The sequence below is a fragment of the Hemitrygon akajei genome, chromosome 10, assembly GCF_048418815.1.
Source record: "Hemitrygon akajei chromosome 10, sHemAka1.3, whole genome shotgun sequence".
In the NCBI taxonomy this organism is placed as follows: domain Eukaryota; kingdom Metazoa; phylum Chordata; class Chondrichthyes; order Myliobatiformes; family Dasyatidae; genus Hemitrygon; species Hemitrygon akajei.
Window position 1 is genome coordinate 146,237,289 of NC_133133.1, and position 14,010 is coordinate 146,251,298.

The 14,010-nt window shown below is 40.3% G+C and overlaps 1 protein-coding gene across 2 annotated transcripts in view; it reads left to right on the forward strand.

The window, feature by feature from the left end:
* Positions 1–14,010, forward strand: part of LOC140734775 (ELKS/Rab6-interacting/CAST family member 1-like) — a 766,434-nt gene that overhangs the window by 697,948 nt on the left and 54,476 nt on the right. The gene's annotated exons all lie outside the window — the stretch shown is intronic.

Below are 14,010 nucleotides of genomic sequence, written 5' to 3' on the forward strand. Positions count from 1 at the left end.
CATATTATCTTAAAAAAAACACATTTAAAGTGCCTCAGTGTTTTCAGGCTGAATTAAAGTTTCTCGTTCCGAGCAATGTTGGTCCGCCAGCTGTAGAAAAAAAATAAAGGGAACATTGACTCCACAATATGTTAGTTTTTAGGTTAATTGGCAACTGTAATATGGCAGTAGGAGAATCTGGGATTATTAGGAGTGAGTGAGAAAGTTAGTTATAGGGAAAATAACAAAGGGAAGAGACTGATAGAAAGCAATACCACCCCTTGGAGCATTTCTAAGTCAGAAGGGAATATGAGAAATGCTATGAGTAAAAGGGAAAAACTAGCGAGTTTATTTGTGGGTGCGTTACTGATGATAGTAGAATTTGCAGTGTAATGAGGACTAAGGACATAACCAAAGAACTGATCAGCTATTTAGTGAACATTTTAACAGAAGGAGACACAAAAAAAACTGCCAGAAGTATTAGAAAACCAGGGATTTTCTAGCAGGTGGGAGGAACTGAAATAAAACTGAAATAGTTTTTAAAAAATTACAGGAGAAGTTAGTGAGCATGAAAACTGATAAATCCCAGGGAGCTGATGATCTACATCTGTTGGATGTAGAAAGAGGTGGCTCTAGAGACAGTGGTGGAAGTTCTGGTCATCAGTCCCCAAAGTTCTACAAATACTAGGAATGTTCTTGTGGATTGAAAAGTAGCGAATGCATCCCAATATTTAAGAAAGAAAGGGGAGAGAAAGGAGGGAAATATCTGTTGGCCTAATATCAGTAGAAGGGAAAAAGCTGGAATTTATAACAAAGTATATAATAAGCCATTTTCAATAGGGTAAGATTAAGAAGAGTCAGCACAGATTTCTGAAAGGAAAATAATATTGGAGAATGTACCCAGTAGAATAGATACGGGGATTTCAGGGATGCCAGGTTTGCCATTCAAGGAGTGTTTGAGAAGACAAGGTCAAAATTCAAGAGAATTTAGAAGAATGGAAAAAGAAATCGGGAAACATACAAAATTCTTCTGAGACTTAAAGGACAGATGCAGGGAGGATGTTTCTTTTGGGAGAGTCCAGAATCTTAGATCCTGTCTCAGAAAAGGGTCTGGCCTATTCAAAGGAAAAGATTTTTTTCCACATGTAGAGTGGCGAATCTACAGAATTCTCCATCTAAAGGGACTCTTTAGATTTGTTTATTTCAGCTCATACAAAGCAGAGATTGATGGATTTATTGGATGTTAAGAGAATCAAGGGTTATGGGGAAAGTGCAAGAATATAGTGCTGAAGTAAAAGTGTAGCAATGATCCTGATGAATGGTGGAGCAGATTCCATACCCTTCTCCTTTTTATATATTCACAGCTGTGATTTGTCACTGTGGCATTGTATGAAAACTAGTGGGAGCTACACCCCTACTCAGAAAAGAAATAGCATGAAATAATATCAAAATTCGCAAAATACTTAGAAGTATTTCTTTTGAATATTTACTTTGGGGAAATATTGTCAATGGCATTTCAAGTAACACTAAACCAAAACCCAGTCACCAATGCACCAGTTTCTTTATTCCCCAAGATCAGTCCACATTTCATCACAGCCTTGTTCCAAATGTGGCCTAAAGAACTGGAATAGTAAGATGAGATGAGAGTGACTGCTCTTTACATCAAGGCAGCATTTGAACTGAGTGTGCCTCAACAACCTCCGCTAGAAATCAAGGGGAAACACTGCAGTGACTAGAATACTTGGACAAAAGAATACGCTGATACTTGCTGTACTGTGTATGGAGGCAGGTATCAGAAACTCAGCTAGGAATTTTGTATGTGTCTGTGTTTGAAGAGAGTATAAGCAGTGATATGGAAGGATTAGGAATTTAACAGCATTTTTATGTGGATGTAAGAATGGAGTGATGGAAGAGGGGAGGAGGGATTAAAGGATTTACCTACTCTTCTTTGGGAATGGGTGAAGGAAGGGATCAGAACTTTATCAGCACTTTTGTCTGATGGGGTAATACGGTAGGAGAAGGGGAGCATTCGTCAACGTTCTTGCATGTGAAGAATGGTAACTATTGAGAATATCTGAACCATTCAGTCTAGAATGGGAGTAACATGGGTGAGGGTTTTAGCACATTATAAACAGGCAATGATAAGGAGCTGTGAGTATGGGTATCTTAGCTTGGTATTTAATGAGGTGCAAAGATTACTAAACAATTGGTTCAGTCTGAGACAAAGAAAGGGGGTGGAGTCTAAAGTGAGGGTACAGTGTGTCTAGTAAAGGTCTTCCTTGTCGAGGGAAGTAGCCAATCAGTGATTGAAATGTGAGGAGACATAGCTACTGAGATTCACCAATTAAGTACATATAGCGAATAAACTCTTCTTGGGCTTCCAGACGAGCACAAGTATCAATTTTAACTGACATTTGGTTTACAGACTCTTGTCATCTTCATCAGGGATGATGACCAGGCACATCTGGCCCAGTGGTATACATACCCCCGTCATCCATCCTTCCTGATTGGTTATTCATCATCCAATCAGGTTTCTGTAGTTTACAATCAAATTTATTTACAATTGAATTCCAGTTCTTACTTGGAGCGAGATTTCCACAGTTTCTGGAAGGATCACCAGGATGCTAAAGAAATACCAGATTGATACCATACACAAATGCATTAAGGAAGTTCAGATCACAGCTTATGCAGGCCAGAAATGACCTGGGACTCAGGTCAGCTGGTATTTACAGGATGAGAGAGGTATGGGGTATATATACCACTGGACTAGACATGCCCCAGGCATTATCCCTGATGAAGATGGCAGAGTTTGTCCTCAAAACTAATTAAAATCAAAACCTGTACCCGGCTGGAAGCCCAGGAGGAGTTTATTCATCATTATCTGGGAAAGCACTGGATCCTTTTTCAAATAGAAAGGCATCAATTCACGGCAGTTTGTTGTTTTGAGCAGCAGCCAATCAGCAATCGGGATTGATTAGCAAGGACAAATTTAAAAAGGCAGGGGTAAGCGGAGGGGCCATTGCTGTTGGTGGGCAGTGTTATGATTACAGTATTTGAGGCTTTAGCTCTTTGAGGCTTCAGCGTAGAGGACTTGTGTGTGTGAGAAAGCGAAAAGCTGGAAGTAGATTTTTCTTCCAGTTTATGTATCGTTTCCCTTCTTTATATTTGCACAGTTAGAACAGTAGGGATGCCAGGCAGGATAGTTGAATGCTTCTTATGTGGGAAAGTAAGGAGACCTCCAGTGTTGGACCTGAGGAGGGCTAAGGCACCGGTGACCCCTGTTTCCATCCAAGGGGTCAGTGTGGACATGGTGGAGGATTACAAATACCTGGGGATACGAATTGACAATAAACTGGACTGGTTAAAGAACACTGAAGCTGTCTACAAGAAGGGTCAGAGCCGTCTCTACTTCCTGAGGAGACTGAGGTCCTTTAACATCTGCCGGACGATGCTGAGGATGTTCTACGAGTCTCTGGTGACCAGTGCTATCATGTTAGTTGTTGTGTGCTGGGGCAGCAGGCTGAAGGTAGCAGACACCAACAGAATCAACAAACTCATTCGTAAGGCCAGTGATGTTGTGGGGGTGGAATTGGACTCTCTGACGGTGGTGTCTGAAAAGAGGATGCTGTCCAAGTTGCATGCCATCTTGGACAATGTCTCCCATCCACTCCATAATGTACTGGTTAGGCACAGGAGTACATTCAGCTAGAGACTCATTCCACCGAGATGCAACACTGAGCGTCATAGGAAGTCATTCCTGCCTGTGGCCATCAAACTTTACAACTCCTCCCTCGGAGTGTCAGACACCCTGAGCCAATAGGCTGGTCCTGGACTTAATTCCACTTGGAATAATTTACTTATTATTATTTAATTATTTATTGTTTTACATTGCTATATTTCTACACTATTCTTGGTTGGTGCGACTGTAATTTCCCTTGGGATCAATAAAGTGTGTGTGTGTGTCTGTCTGTTCCTGGCAACTTCACCTGTGAGAAGTGTATCCACTGCAGCTTTTAACGCTCTGCGTTAAGGATTTGGAGCTGGAATTGAATGAATTTCGGATCATTCGGGAGGCTGGGGGGTGGGGGGGGCATATAGAAAAGTAGTTACACCCAAGGTGCAGGACAAAGGAGACTGGGTTACAGTCAGGAAGGGAAAAGGGGTTAAACAGCCAGTGCAGAGTACCCCTGTGGCCATCCACCTCAACAACAGGTATACCTGTGTGGATACTTTTGGGGGTATGACATAGAAGAGGAAAGTCACAGCGGTCAGGTATCTGGCACTAAGTCTAGGTCTGTGACTCAGAAGGAAAGGGAGAAAAAAGAGGCAAGCTATGGTCGTAAGGGATTCATTAGCAGGATGAACAGAAAGGAGGTTTTGTGGGCGGGAACAAGCTTCCCAGATGGTATGTTGCCTCCCAAGCGCCAGGGTTCAGGGCATCTTGGATCGAGTCCTCAGCATTCTGAAATGAGAAGGTAAGCGGCCAGAGTTCATGGCTCATGTAGGTACCAGTGACATACTATAGGTAGGAAGGATGACGAGTTTCTGCAAAGTGAGTTCAGGGAGTTAGGTGCTAAGTTAAAGGACAGGACCTCCAGGGTTGTGATCTCAGGATTGCTATCTGTACCACAGGCTAGTGAGGCCAGAAATAGAAAAATCATACAGTTTAGCAGGTGGCTAAGGAGTTGGTGTAGGAGGAGGGCGACAGTATTTTGGATCATTGGGCTCTCTTCCAGGGAAGGCAGGACCTGTACAGGAAAGACAGTTGGCACCTGAATTGGAGGGGGAGTGAGAGCCCAGAAGGAAGAGTTGCTAGTGCTATGTGGGGGTGGGGGGGTTAAACTAGGGGATTGGGAACCAGAGTGCCAGAACAGATATTGGAGAGGTTGTTAGGACTTCAGACAAAGTCAGAAATCAAAAAGTTGAGCATGATGCAACTAATGTTCTGAGATGCATATACATTTCAATGCAAAAATTATTGTAGGAAACGCAGATGAGCTCATGGCATGAATCAACACATGGAATTATGATATTGTAACCATAGAACATAGAAGAGTGAGGGAAGATTTGATAGAGGTATACAAAATTATGAGAGGTATATACAAGCAAGCATTTTCCACTGAGGTTGAGTGGGACTACAACTAGAGGTCATGGAATAAGGGAGAAAGGTGAAAAGTTTAAGAGAAACATGAGGGGAAACTTCTTCAGTCAGAGGGTCATGTGAGTGTGTAACGACCTGCCAGCGGAAGTGTATGTGAGCTTGATTTCAACGATTAAGAGAAGTTAGGATAGGTATATAGGTTCCATACCTATAGAACAATGGAGGGCTATGTTCTATGTGCCGGTTGGTGGGAGTAGAGTAAATGGTTCGGCATGGACTAGATGGGTTGAAGGGCCTGTTTCTGTGCTGTGCTTTTCTATGACTCTAAAATAACAGATCAACAAAGGCTGGATATCAGCCCGTCACTTTGCACACATGGGCAATGGAAGGGTTAAGAAACAAGCAATGTCAAATAAATGTTGCCAAGAAGTTGAATGTAGATGAAGGAAGGGGAAGAAATTAAAGGTAAAATTGTTTCAATCATGCCTGTTATTATAAAATCTGTGAACTAAATAAAAAGGGTAGTCAGCAAAGGTTACTAATTTGTTTTTCAAAAATGACAGCAAGCCCCTCAAATCACTTCAGATATTTTACAAAAATCCTTCTAGGCACTCACTTTGGTTCTACAACACAGAGAACATAGTGCCTGAAGTAAGCTTTGTAATAAAATAAAAGCATAGAAAATTGCAAATGTTAAGAACATGATTAAACTTGCATGTAGACAAACATTTTCTTTACTAGAGATGCCTTTAAGCACATCAGACGCCAGTACCTATGAATATGTGCTGTAGCCTAGAATTTGTGCAGCTTCCTAGATGTATCACTGTCTGCTCAGCAGACTAAAGTTGGCAGGCCACAGTTCCAATTTTGCAGACTGCCAAGTCCCAAGGAACTAAAGAATAGGTTGAATAAACATATTTGAAGTAAGAGAACAAGAAAAGATAGTTTTAAATAGCACAAATCATTCTTTTGTTTTTGATTATTGTGGGAAATCTTTCACGATGGAGTTTCTTAATTTAAAAGGTAAAATGAAGCTTGATGAGCATTGGTGTAACTGGTTTTTTATATATATTGTTTTTTTATATATTTATGTATATTGTGGTTTTATATATATTGTTGGCTACGAGAGGAGCAAGAACTATAATAATAATACTAGGACATTTGTTGGAAGGAATTGCTGAACCAAAGAGTATTAGAAAACTGGGTTCATGTAAGTGTAAGTAGAATCTCTTAAATAATATGCCATCTGTGCTAAATTCTTGAGTTGAGCAGAGTGGACGTTAGTAGAGATTATGTTTGTTGACTGTGCTTTCATGACTGATGGATGTCTTTGTGGCTAATCATAGTGCATTATGAAAACAGCTGAATCAGTATAAAATAATGACTGACGCTTATTGTCATCCCAATGACTGGGTCAAGTGTCCATCAAATTGAAAGTATGGTTGCACAATTCATTTGTTTCTTATTTGTAATGGAAGTTTACTTGTGTGTCCACTTAGTTTGATGGAAGGCCATTGAACTTGGAGCCCATTCAACAGCTGTGATTGCCAGTGTAATCAATAGCTCAAATGAGAAGAGTTGGTTTGATGTTGAAGCACTGATCTTTTCACTTTGGGGATTTTCAATTGAAAGCTGACCTATATAAAAGAAAAATAGTTTTTTCCACTGACTACAAATGTCTCCAGGAAATGGGCTTGGGTAGGTATCGAGGGCACAAGACTTTACTTTAAAACTGCCTGGTAATTCAGAACAGATCAGTACCAAACTGGTTAAGTCATACAGAGACTATGTGACTGGATAGTTTGGGGAATATAGGGAAAATTTGTGCTTCTGCAAATGAAATTTTTGTGCTTTATGGACAAAATCAAATTGGCTTTGCACTTGAGCTAGCTGTTTGTAAGTAGCTGGCGAGTTATTTGATTTTGACAGAAATACAGTTGAATTTTATTTCTGAGCAATGAGCCTCCTAATTAGGAGCTCAAGGTTTCTTACTCTTGCCCACCAATAACTTAATAGGAACATTCTAAAGTTGTGTCTTACAACTTAGTTTCTTCAGTGCAGAACTTTACTACTTTCTAACATTTAGGTTCTTTTTGGCCACCTTTTGGTCTTTGATTAACAACATGATTTTTACAGCAAAATACTAATTTTGAGATTGTTCCTAGGCTGGTGTTTTCTAATAGAAGAAGACAACGTTCAGATTTGTAAATACACGTACAACTTCTGAATTTGACTGATGATGAAGTAATTTAAAAACATGAAGTAAATCAAAGAGCAAATGGCAAATGAAGGAAGAGGGTTTTTTTTAATAAAAGTCACTGCAGATTATTTTTCATCCTGCCTAGGAGCTGGTTACATGAAGAAGGTTTTGAATCATGCATAGTATTGTATACTTTATGTAGTATTGCTTGAAATAACTTTTTAAACTAGGGTGTACTAAAATAAAATACATTTTGGCAATCTGACACTAGCCTAATATCACCAAGTTTGATATCATTTGTTGTTTTCAATGTTGGTGCATTGGTTCCTGTATATTATATGAATATCAGCTACTCAAACCAGACCAGGCAAAGACCTAAAGTCTCGGCATTTTTACTGCCAACCCATAGACGCCTGAAAAATTACATCACTTTTGCAGCAGTAACCTCAACAGGGCTCGTGATTGATTTTACTTTGAGAAAGGCTTTGTTGAAAAGCTGTTAATGTTAGCAAGGTATGCAGGCGTGTCTTTGGAAGAGTTTATGATTTTGTTGTAGGAAGAGGAATCTGGAGTGAAAAACAAACTGCTGCAAGTGCTCAGCAGGTCAGGCAGCATCTGTGAAGGCAAAGGGATAGCTTACATTTTGGGCTGAGGCTCTGCATCATCCTGACCTGATGCAGGATCTCAACCTGAAACATCAACAGTTCCTTTCCCCTCCCCTCCTCACTTTGAACCACAGTAGCCTGCTCAGTGTGAACACTAGACACTGCAAGAAGTGATTAGGGATATTTGTGCATGAAAAATCATGTCTCATGATTCCAGTTGAGTATTTTGAAGAGAGTCCCTTGATGATGTTTATAACATGCTGCTGCTGTATACTATGATTGTAATTCTGGAGCAAGTCCAATAACTGGGTACACTCACAGCCCTGAGTGAATGGTGGAAGGAATATCCCACATAGACAATCCATGCACCCTTATGTTCTATCAGCCACCACTTCAACAGTCGCTCCAGATCCCAAGAACCAGAATCAAAGCAAATTATCCTCAATTCTGAGGGACTGCCAAAGAAGGGAATGGTCTTGCATTAGAAACAAGAGAAAATCTGCAGATGCTGGAAATCCGAGCAACACACACTAAATGCCAGAGGAACTCAGCAGGCCAGGCAGCACCTATGGAAAAAAGCACAGTTGACGTTTCAAGCCGAGACCCTTCAGCAGGACTGGAGAGAAATAGATGCTGCCTGACCTGCTGAGTTCCTCCAGCGTTTTGTGTGTGTTGCTAAGAGTCTTGCATTGTATTTTTGCTCGGTTGACAGGTTATTTTTGGCATGCGCATTTACAATCCTCATTGAACTTGGGTTGGGTCCCTGGCTTATTGATCATGTGAGAGAAACAACAACTCAAGGATTTATAGATTGTGGTGAAAAGTGATTCTGCTTCTGCGATGGGTCACAGCATCTTTCAAGTTCTTAGTCTGTTGAATGATGATAGGACAACAAAGCACCATAGAAGGTGCCTGCAGAATGAGTCTAGGAATTTGACTCCACAACTTATTACTGTAATGAATGTGATGTATCTAGAGAAGGGGGAATTCATGAGGATGAGGCAAGTTGGTTCAAAGGTTCATTTGTCATCAAAGTATGTATCCATATGCAACTTTGAGATTCATCTTCTCCAGATAGCCACAAAACAAAGAACATGAAAATTGTTTGGAGAGAAACATCAAACCCACCACCTGATCATCAACCCCAAACCCCCTCCCCCCAAAAAGAATACAACAAGAACATCGACCTCCAAACTCCCCTTGCCCGCACAAAAGTAACAAGAACATTGACACCCATACACCCCCTCCCTCGCACAAAAATCTAAACAGAACACAACAAGGACATTAACACTCACACAACAAACTGGAAAAGGAATGGGCGAGAACACAGAATACAAAAACAATGTCTGAAAATGTCCACAGTCCATAAACACAATAATCCAATCCATAAACATGGAAGGACAAAACATCCTCCAACATTCATCAAAAGAGAAGAACACCACAGGAGGTAGAGGCCAGCTCACCTGCCATGGCGAGCCACACAGTGATAGGCCACTCACAGACAAGGCAGGCAGTCAGTCAGTGCTGAACTCACTTGCCTTCCTTACTTGCTTCAATGTCTCCATCCTCCTTGATGCTTTAATCAGCAAAATGGAATCAAACATTGGCTCTTAGTTTCTTCTCATCAAAGCTGTCAAGAGTATGCACTCACTTCCCTGAATTTTCTCAGAGACAGCAGAGCTCTGGATCACACAACTGATCTCCAAACTGTAAATCGCAGGCTCTAATAGTCTCAGAAACATTTTTAAGATGAGAAACAGACATAAAAGAAGTAAAACAGACATTTTCATGGGCTATCTGAAAGATATCGACTGAGGGAACATCGTACACTGGCACCATCTTGACTGGAATAAATTGACTGGTTGATTTCTTGCACGAATTCAAGCCCAGCCTGACAGCTCTGATCTTCAGGAGTTGGCCAACTCAGAGCTATCAACCTCACTTAGTGTTGGATATTAGAATCTCCATCTATCGTGCTCAATTTAAACACGTACTTCCAAACTTTATTGTTGAATTGTAGTGTATAACATACTATGGTCCACAAATAACTCATGGGGATGGATATGTCTAGCCTGCAACTTACCATTTTCACCAACCCACTTTGCCACACTCAAAGCTCACTTCCAGCTTGTGGCCCTCTCCAAAGTAGGATGACTCGGTCAGTGATGAAATGCTCAAAGATGACAAACTAAGGAACTATGTTAGACTAGTTCAATCATCTGGGTCCGGATCCAAATCCTCCTCCAGAATCTAGCTTCGTACTGAAATGGTAGGAATGGGTCTGTTACTATAAAATAGTCACAGTGTTGGCGGATATACACTCAATGGCCACTTTATTCTGTACAGGAATGGAGTCTGGTGTGCTTTCTTCTGCTGTAACCTATCCATTCAAGATTCAACATGTTGTGCATTCGGAGGTACTCTTCTGCACACCAATATTGTACTGCATGGTTATTTGAATTACTGTCCCCTTCCTGCCAGCTTGAATCAGTCTGGCCATTCTCCTCTGACCTCTCTCGTTAACAAGGCCTTCTCTCCCACGGAGCTGCTGCTCACTGAATGTTTTTTTTCCCACACCATTCACTGTAAACTCTAGAGACTGTTATGCGTGAACTTCCCAGGAGGCCAACAATCATTCCACGGTCTAAGTCACTTAGATCACATTTCTTCCCCATTCTAATGTTTGGTCTGACCAACAGCTGAACTTCTTGACCACATCTGCATGCTTTTATGCATTGAGTTGCTGCCACATGATTTTTTTGATTGTCTGATAAGATATTTGTATTAACGAGCTGATGTACAAGTGTACCTAATAAAGTGGCCACTGAGTGTATGTCTGTCACTGTAGCATATTGCCATATGGTATAGTGTGCAAATATCCTCCACCATGTAATAGTGGCGGGCACAGGACTTGCAAGGTGAAAAGAGGTAACTCGAGATGTGGCAAATGAAATGGTGAGAGGATGGGGAGTAAAGCAGTAGGAGGGGTATGACAAAGGCAGTGAGGCAGTGGTGAGAGTTTAATAGTAATTACAGTATTTATGCTTTTAAGGATAACCAAAATTTTCACTGTTTGATGTGTATGTTTAAAGTAAACATACTTCTCGTGACTGATCATTGTCGAAGGCTTGGATATCAATTTGACACACCCCACTATGGAAGTTATTGCAAAGTCAATGTTCAGTTTATTGTCATATTGTACAATGAAAAACTTGCAATCACATCGGAGGCACAAAGCATCAGATACACAACATTCACAAGAAAAATATAAATATCTATTATCAAAATTAAATAAGAAAGGATATAGTTAGAACAAAAACTCCATTGTAGTGCAAAGTCTTCATGGTGTTTGTTGCTAACTGAGGTAGTGATTACAGTTGTGCATTGGTGTTCAAGAACTGAATAATTGAAGAGAAGTAGCTGTTCTTGAACCAGGTGGCATAGAGATTCAGACTTCTGTAACTCCTGCCTGATGGTAGCTGTGAGAAGATGTCATGGCCCAAATGGCGGGGATCTTTAAAGAGAGATGTTTCAGTGATGGGGAGGGATGTGCTAGTGATGTATTGGGCTGAGTTCAATAGTCTCTGCAGCTTTTACATTCCTGGGCATTTGAATTGCTGCACTAGAAACCGTCAGCCAGGATATTTTCAACAGTGCATTTGTAGAAGTTTACTGGAGTGTTCAGTGACATGTTATGCCTTTTTAAACCTTCTAAGAAAGTAATGATTCTGGTCCACCTCTTGGGATTGCATCTAAGTATTGGGTCCAGGACAGGTTGTCTAATATGTTAATACCCATGAATTTGAAGTGCTTGATCTTCTCAACTGCTGATCTCCACGTGCATGTTTGTCTTCCTTCCCCCTTCCTAAAGTCAACAATCAGTTATTTAGTTTTACTGAGAACAGGTCATTTTTGCAGCACCACTCAACCAAGTTGGTCTGCATTTCTCCTTTGTATTCTAATCCAGTAACTACCACAGTCCAATTTAATTATTTTTATATTTGTTATCATTGTTTACTACAATGGATTACAGTTAAGATAGTACTTGGTGTTAGTCACAATGCTGTTATTCTGACTAAATATTGGCCAATTTAGCTGAGGATAGATAACTTTCCCTACAGGCTATTAGTGCAGCAAGTATTTTTTTACCATGGCTCATAGGTTGCATCCCCTTCCCTACCCTTACGGTGTAAATAACACACACAAAATGCGGGAGGAACTCAGCAGATCAGGCAGCATCTATGGAAAAGAGTACAGTCAATGTTTTGGGCTGAGACCCTTCAGCAAGAGAGGAGAAAAAAGATGAAGAGGCAGAGTTAGAAGGTGGAGGGAGGGGAGGAAGAAGCACACGGTGATAGGTGAAACTGGGAAAGGGAGGGGTGAAGTAGAGCTGGGAAGTTGAAAGAGAAAGATGAAAGATGAGAAAGATGGTGAAAGAGATACATGGTTGGAGAAGGGGAAATCTAATAGGAGAGAACAGAAGGCCATGGAAGAAAGAAAAAGGATGCACCAGAGGGGAGCAATGAGCAGGCAAGGAGATGAGGTGAGAGAGGGAAAAGGAGATGGGGATAGAGAAGGGGGAGAGGGGCATTACCAGAGGTTTGAGAAATCGATATTCATGCCATAAAGTTGGAGGCTACCCAGACGGAATATAAGTTGTTGCTCTTCCAACTTGTGTGTGGCCTCATTGCGACAGTAGAGGAGGCCATGGATGGACATGTCGGAATGGGAATGGGAAGTGGAATTAAAATAGTTGGCCACTGGGAGATCCTGCTTTTTCTGGTGGATGGAGCATAGGTGCTTGGTGAAGCGGTGTAAATTAGCTTCTGTTGCTACCATCCTGACAGTGATGATATTTTTATCGAAAGGCAATTAAATCATGCTAAACAGAAGATACAGCATCAAACTAGTTGAATACATTTACCCCATGCTTGAAGATACCTCAATGTCCATTTATGAGCCTTTAATAACATTCACCCAGTTAGTTCATACATAAAATAACCTAATTCCTTCAGACAGTCATTCAGCTGCTTTTTGAATGCTTTTATTTTCCTCCACATTGCCAGATTATGCAGAACATTTATCACTTCTGATTTTGAGAAATCTTTCTGATGTCTAGTCTAATTTACTTTCATGGATCTAAATTTATGCTTTTGGCTCTACAGCTTGACATTGAAGTAATAGTCTAGGTTTTCTTATCCATTACCACTTAATATTTGTACACCTGAATGAATTTTCTCTTTAAACTTTTCTCTGAACTTTAGAACTTGATCTTCTAATCTTTAACCATAGCTCATCCCTATTGTATTTGGCATCAGTTTTGTTATTATTCTTTCTAAATCCATTCCAATATACACTGTGCATATGTCCTTTTACTGGCCTGGTGACCTAAATTAAACACAGTATTCCAGATGTGAACTGAACATTGCATTGCAAAATGCTAAAATAACCCCTGACTGTATTCTGCAGTTAAAGACTGCAGTATCCCAATTTTAAGTAATAAAATATAAATACTGGAAATACTCAGCATGTCTGGCAGCATCTTTGGGAAGAGAAATTGCTGATCTTCAAATGAATAACTATCTTTGATCTGAAACTTATATTCTCCATGGAATGGTATATCTACCAATTTATTTTTTCAGTTACTTCCAAATCTCCATTTATTTCATTTTTGTCTCAATTTTAAGGGTGTCAACCTAATTCATTGGTAATGTCCCTGCTCCATTGTATGAAAGTCAAGTCAGAGCCAGAAACCAATGCACATGTTATAAAGAAAATGTCTTTCAGACGACACATTAGACTGTAGCCTCTTGCATATCTAAGAGTAGAAAAGTTCTACTGTTGCCTCAGCCAACCTTTATCCTTCTACCATTGTAGTAAAACTATATGCCTTCAATTACCATGTGGAAAATGCAGCTGCTTTTGTCCATAAACAAGCAGTGTTTATGCTTCTGAAGTACTGTGTGAGCTGTGAACTACTCTGGAACATCTTTAGAAGGTAAAAGATGCAATAGTTTAGAACCTTACTCTTGTTTAACACAGAACAGGTTGGTTATGATGGTGGTGAGAATATGAAGTGTATCTCTCAAAATCAGGATTGATCAGAAATAAAATATAGACATTGA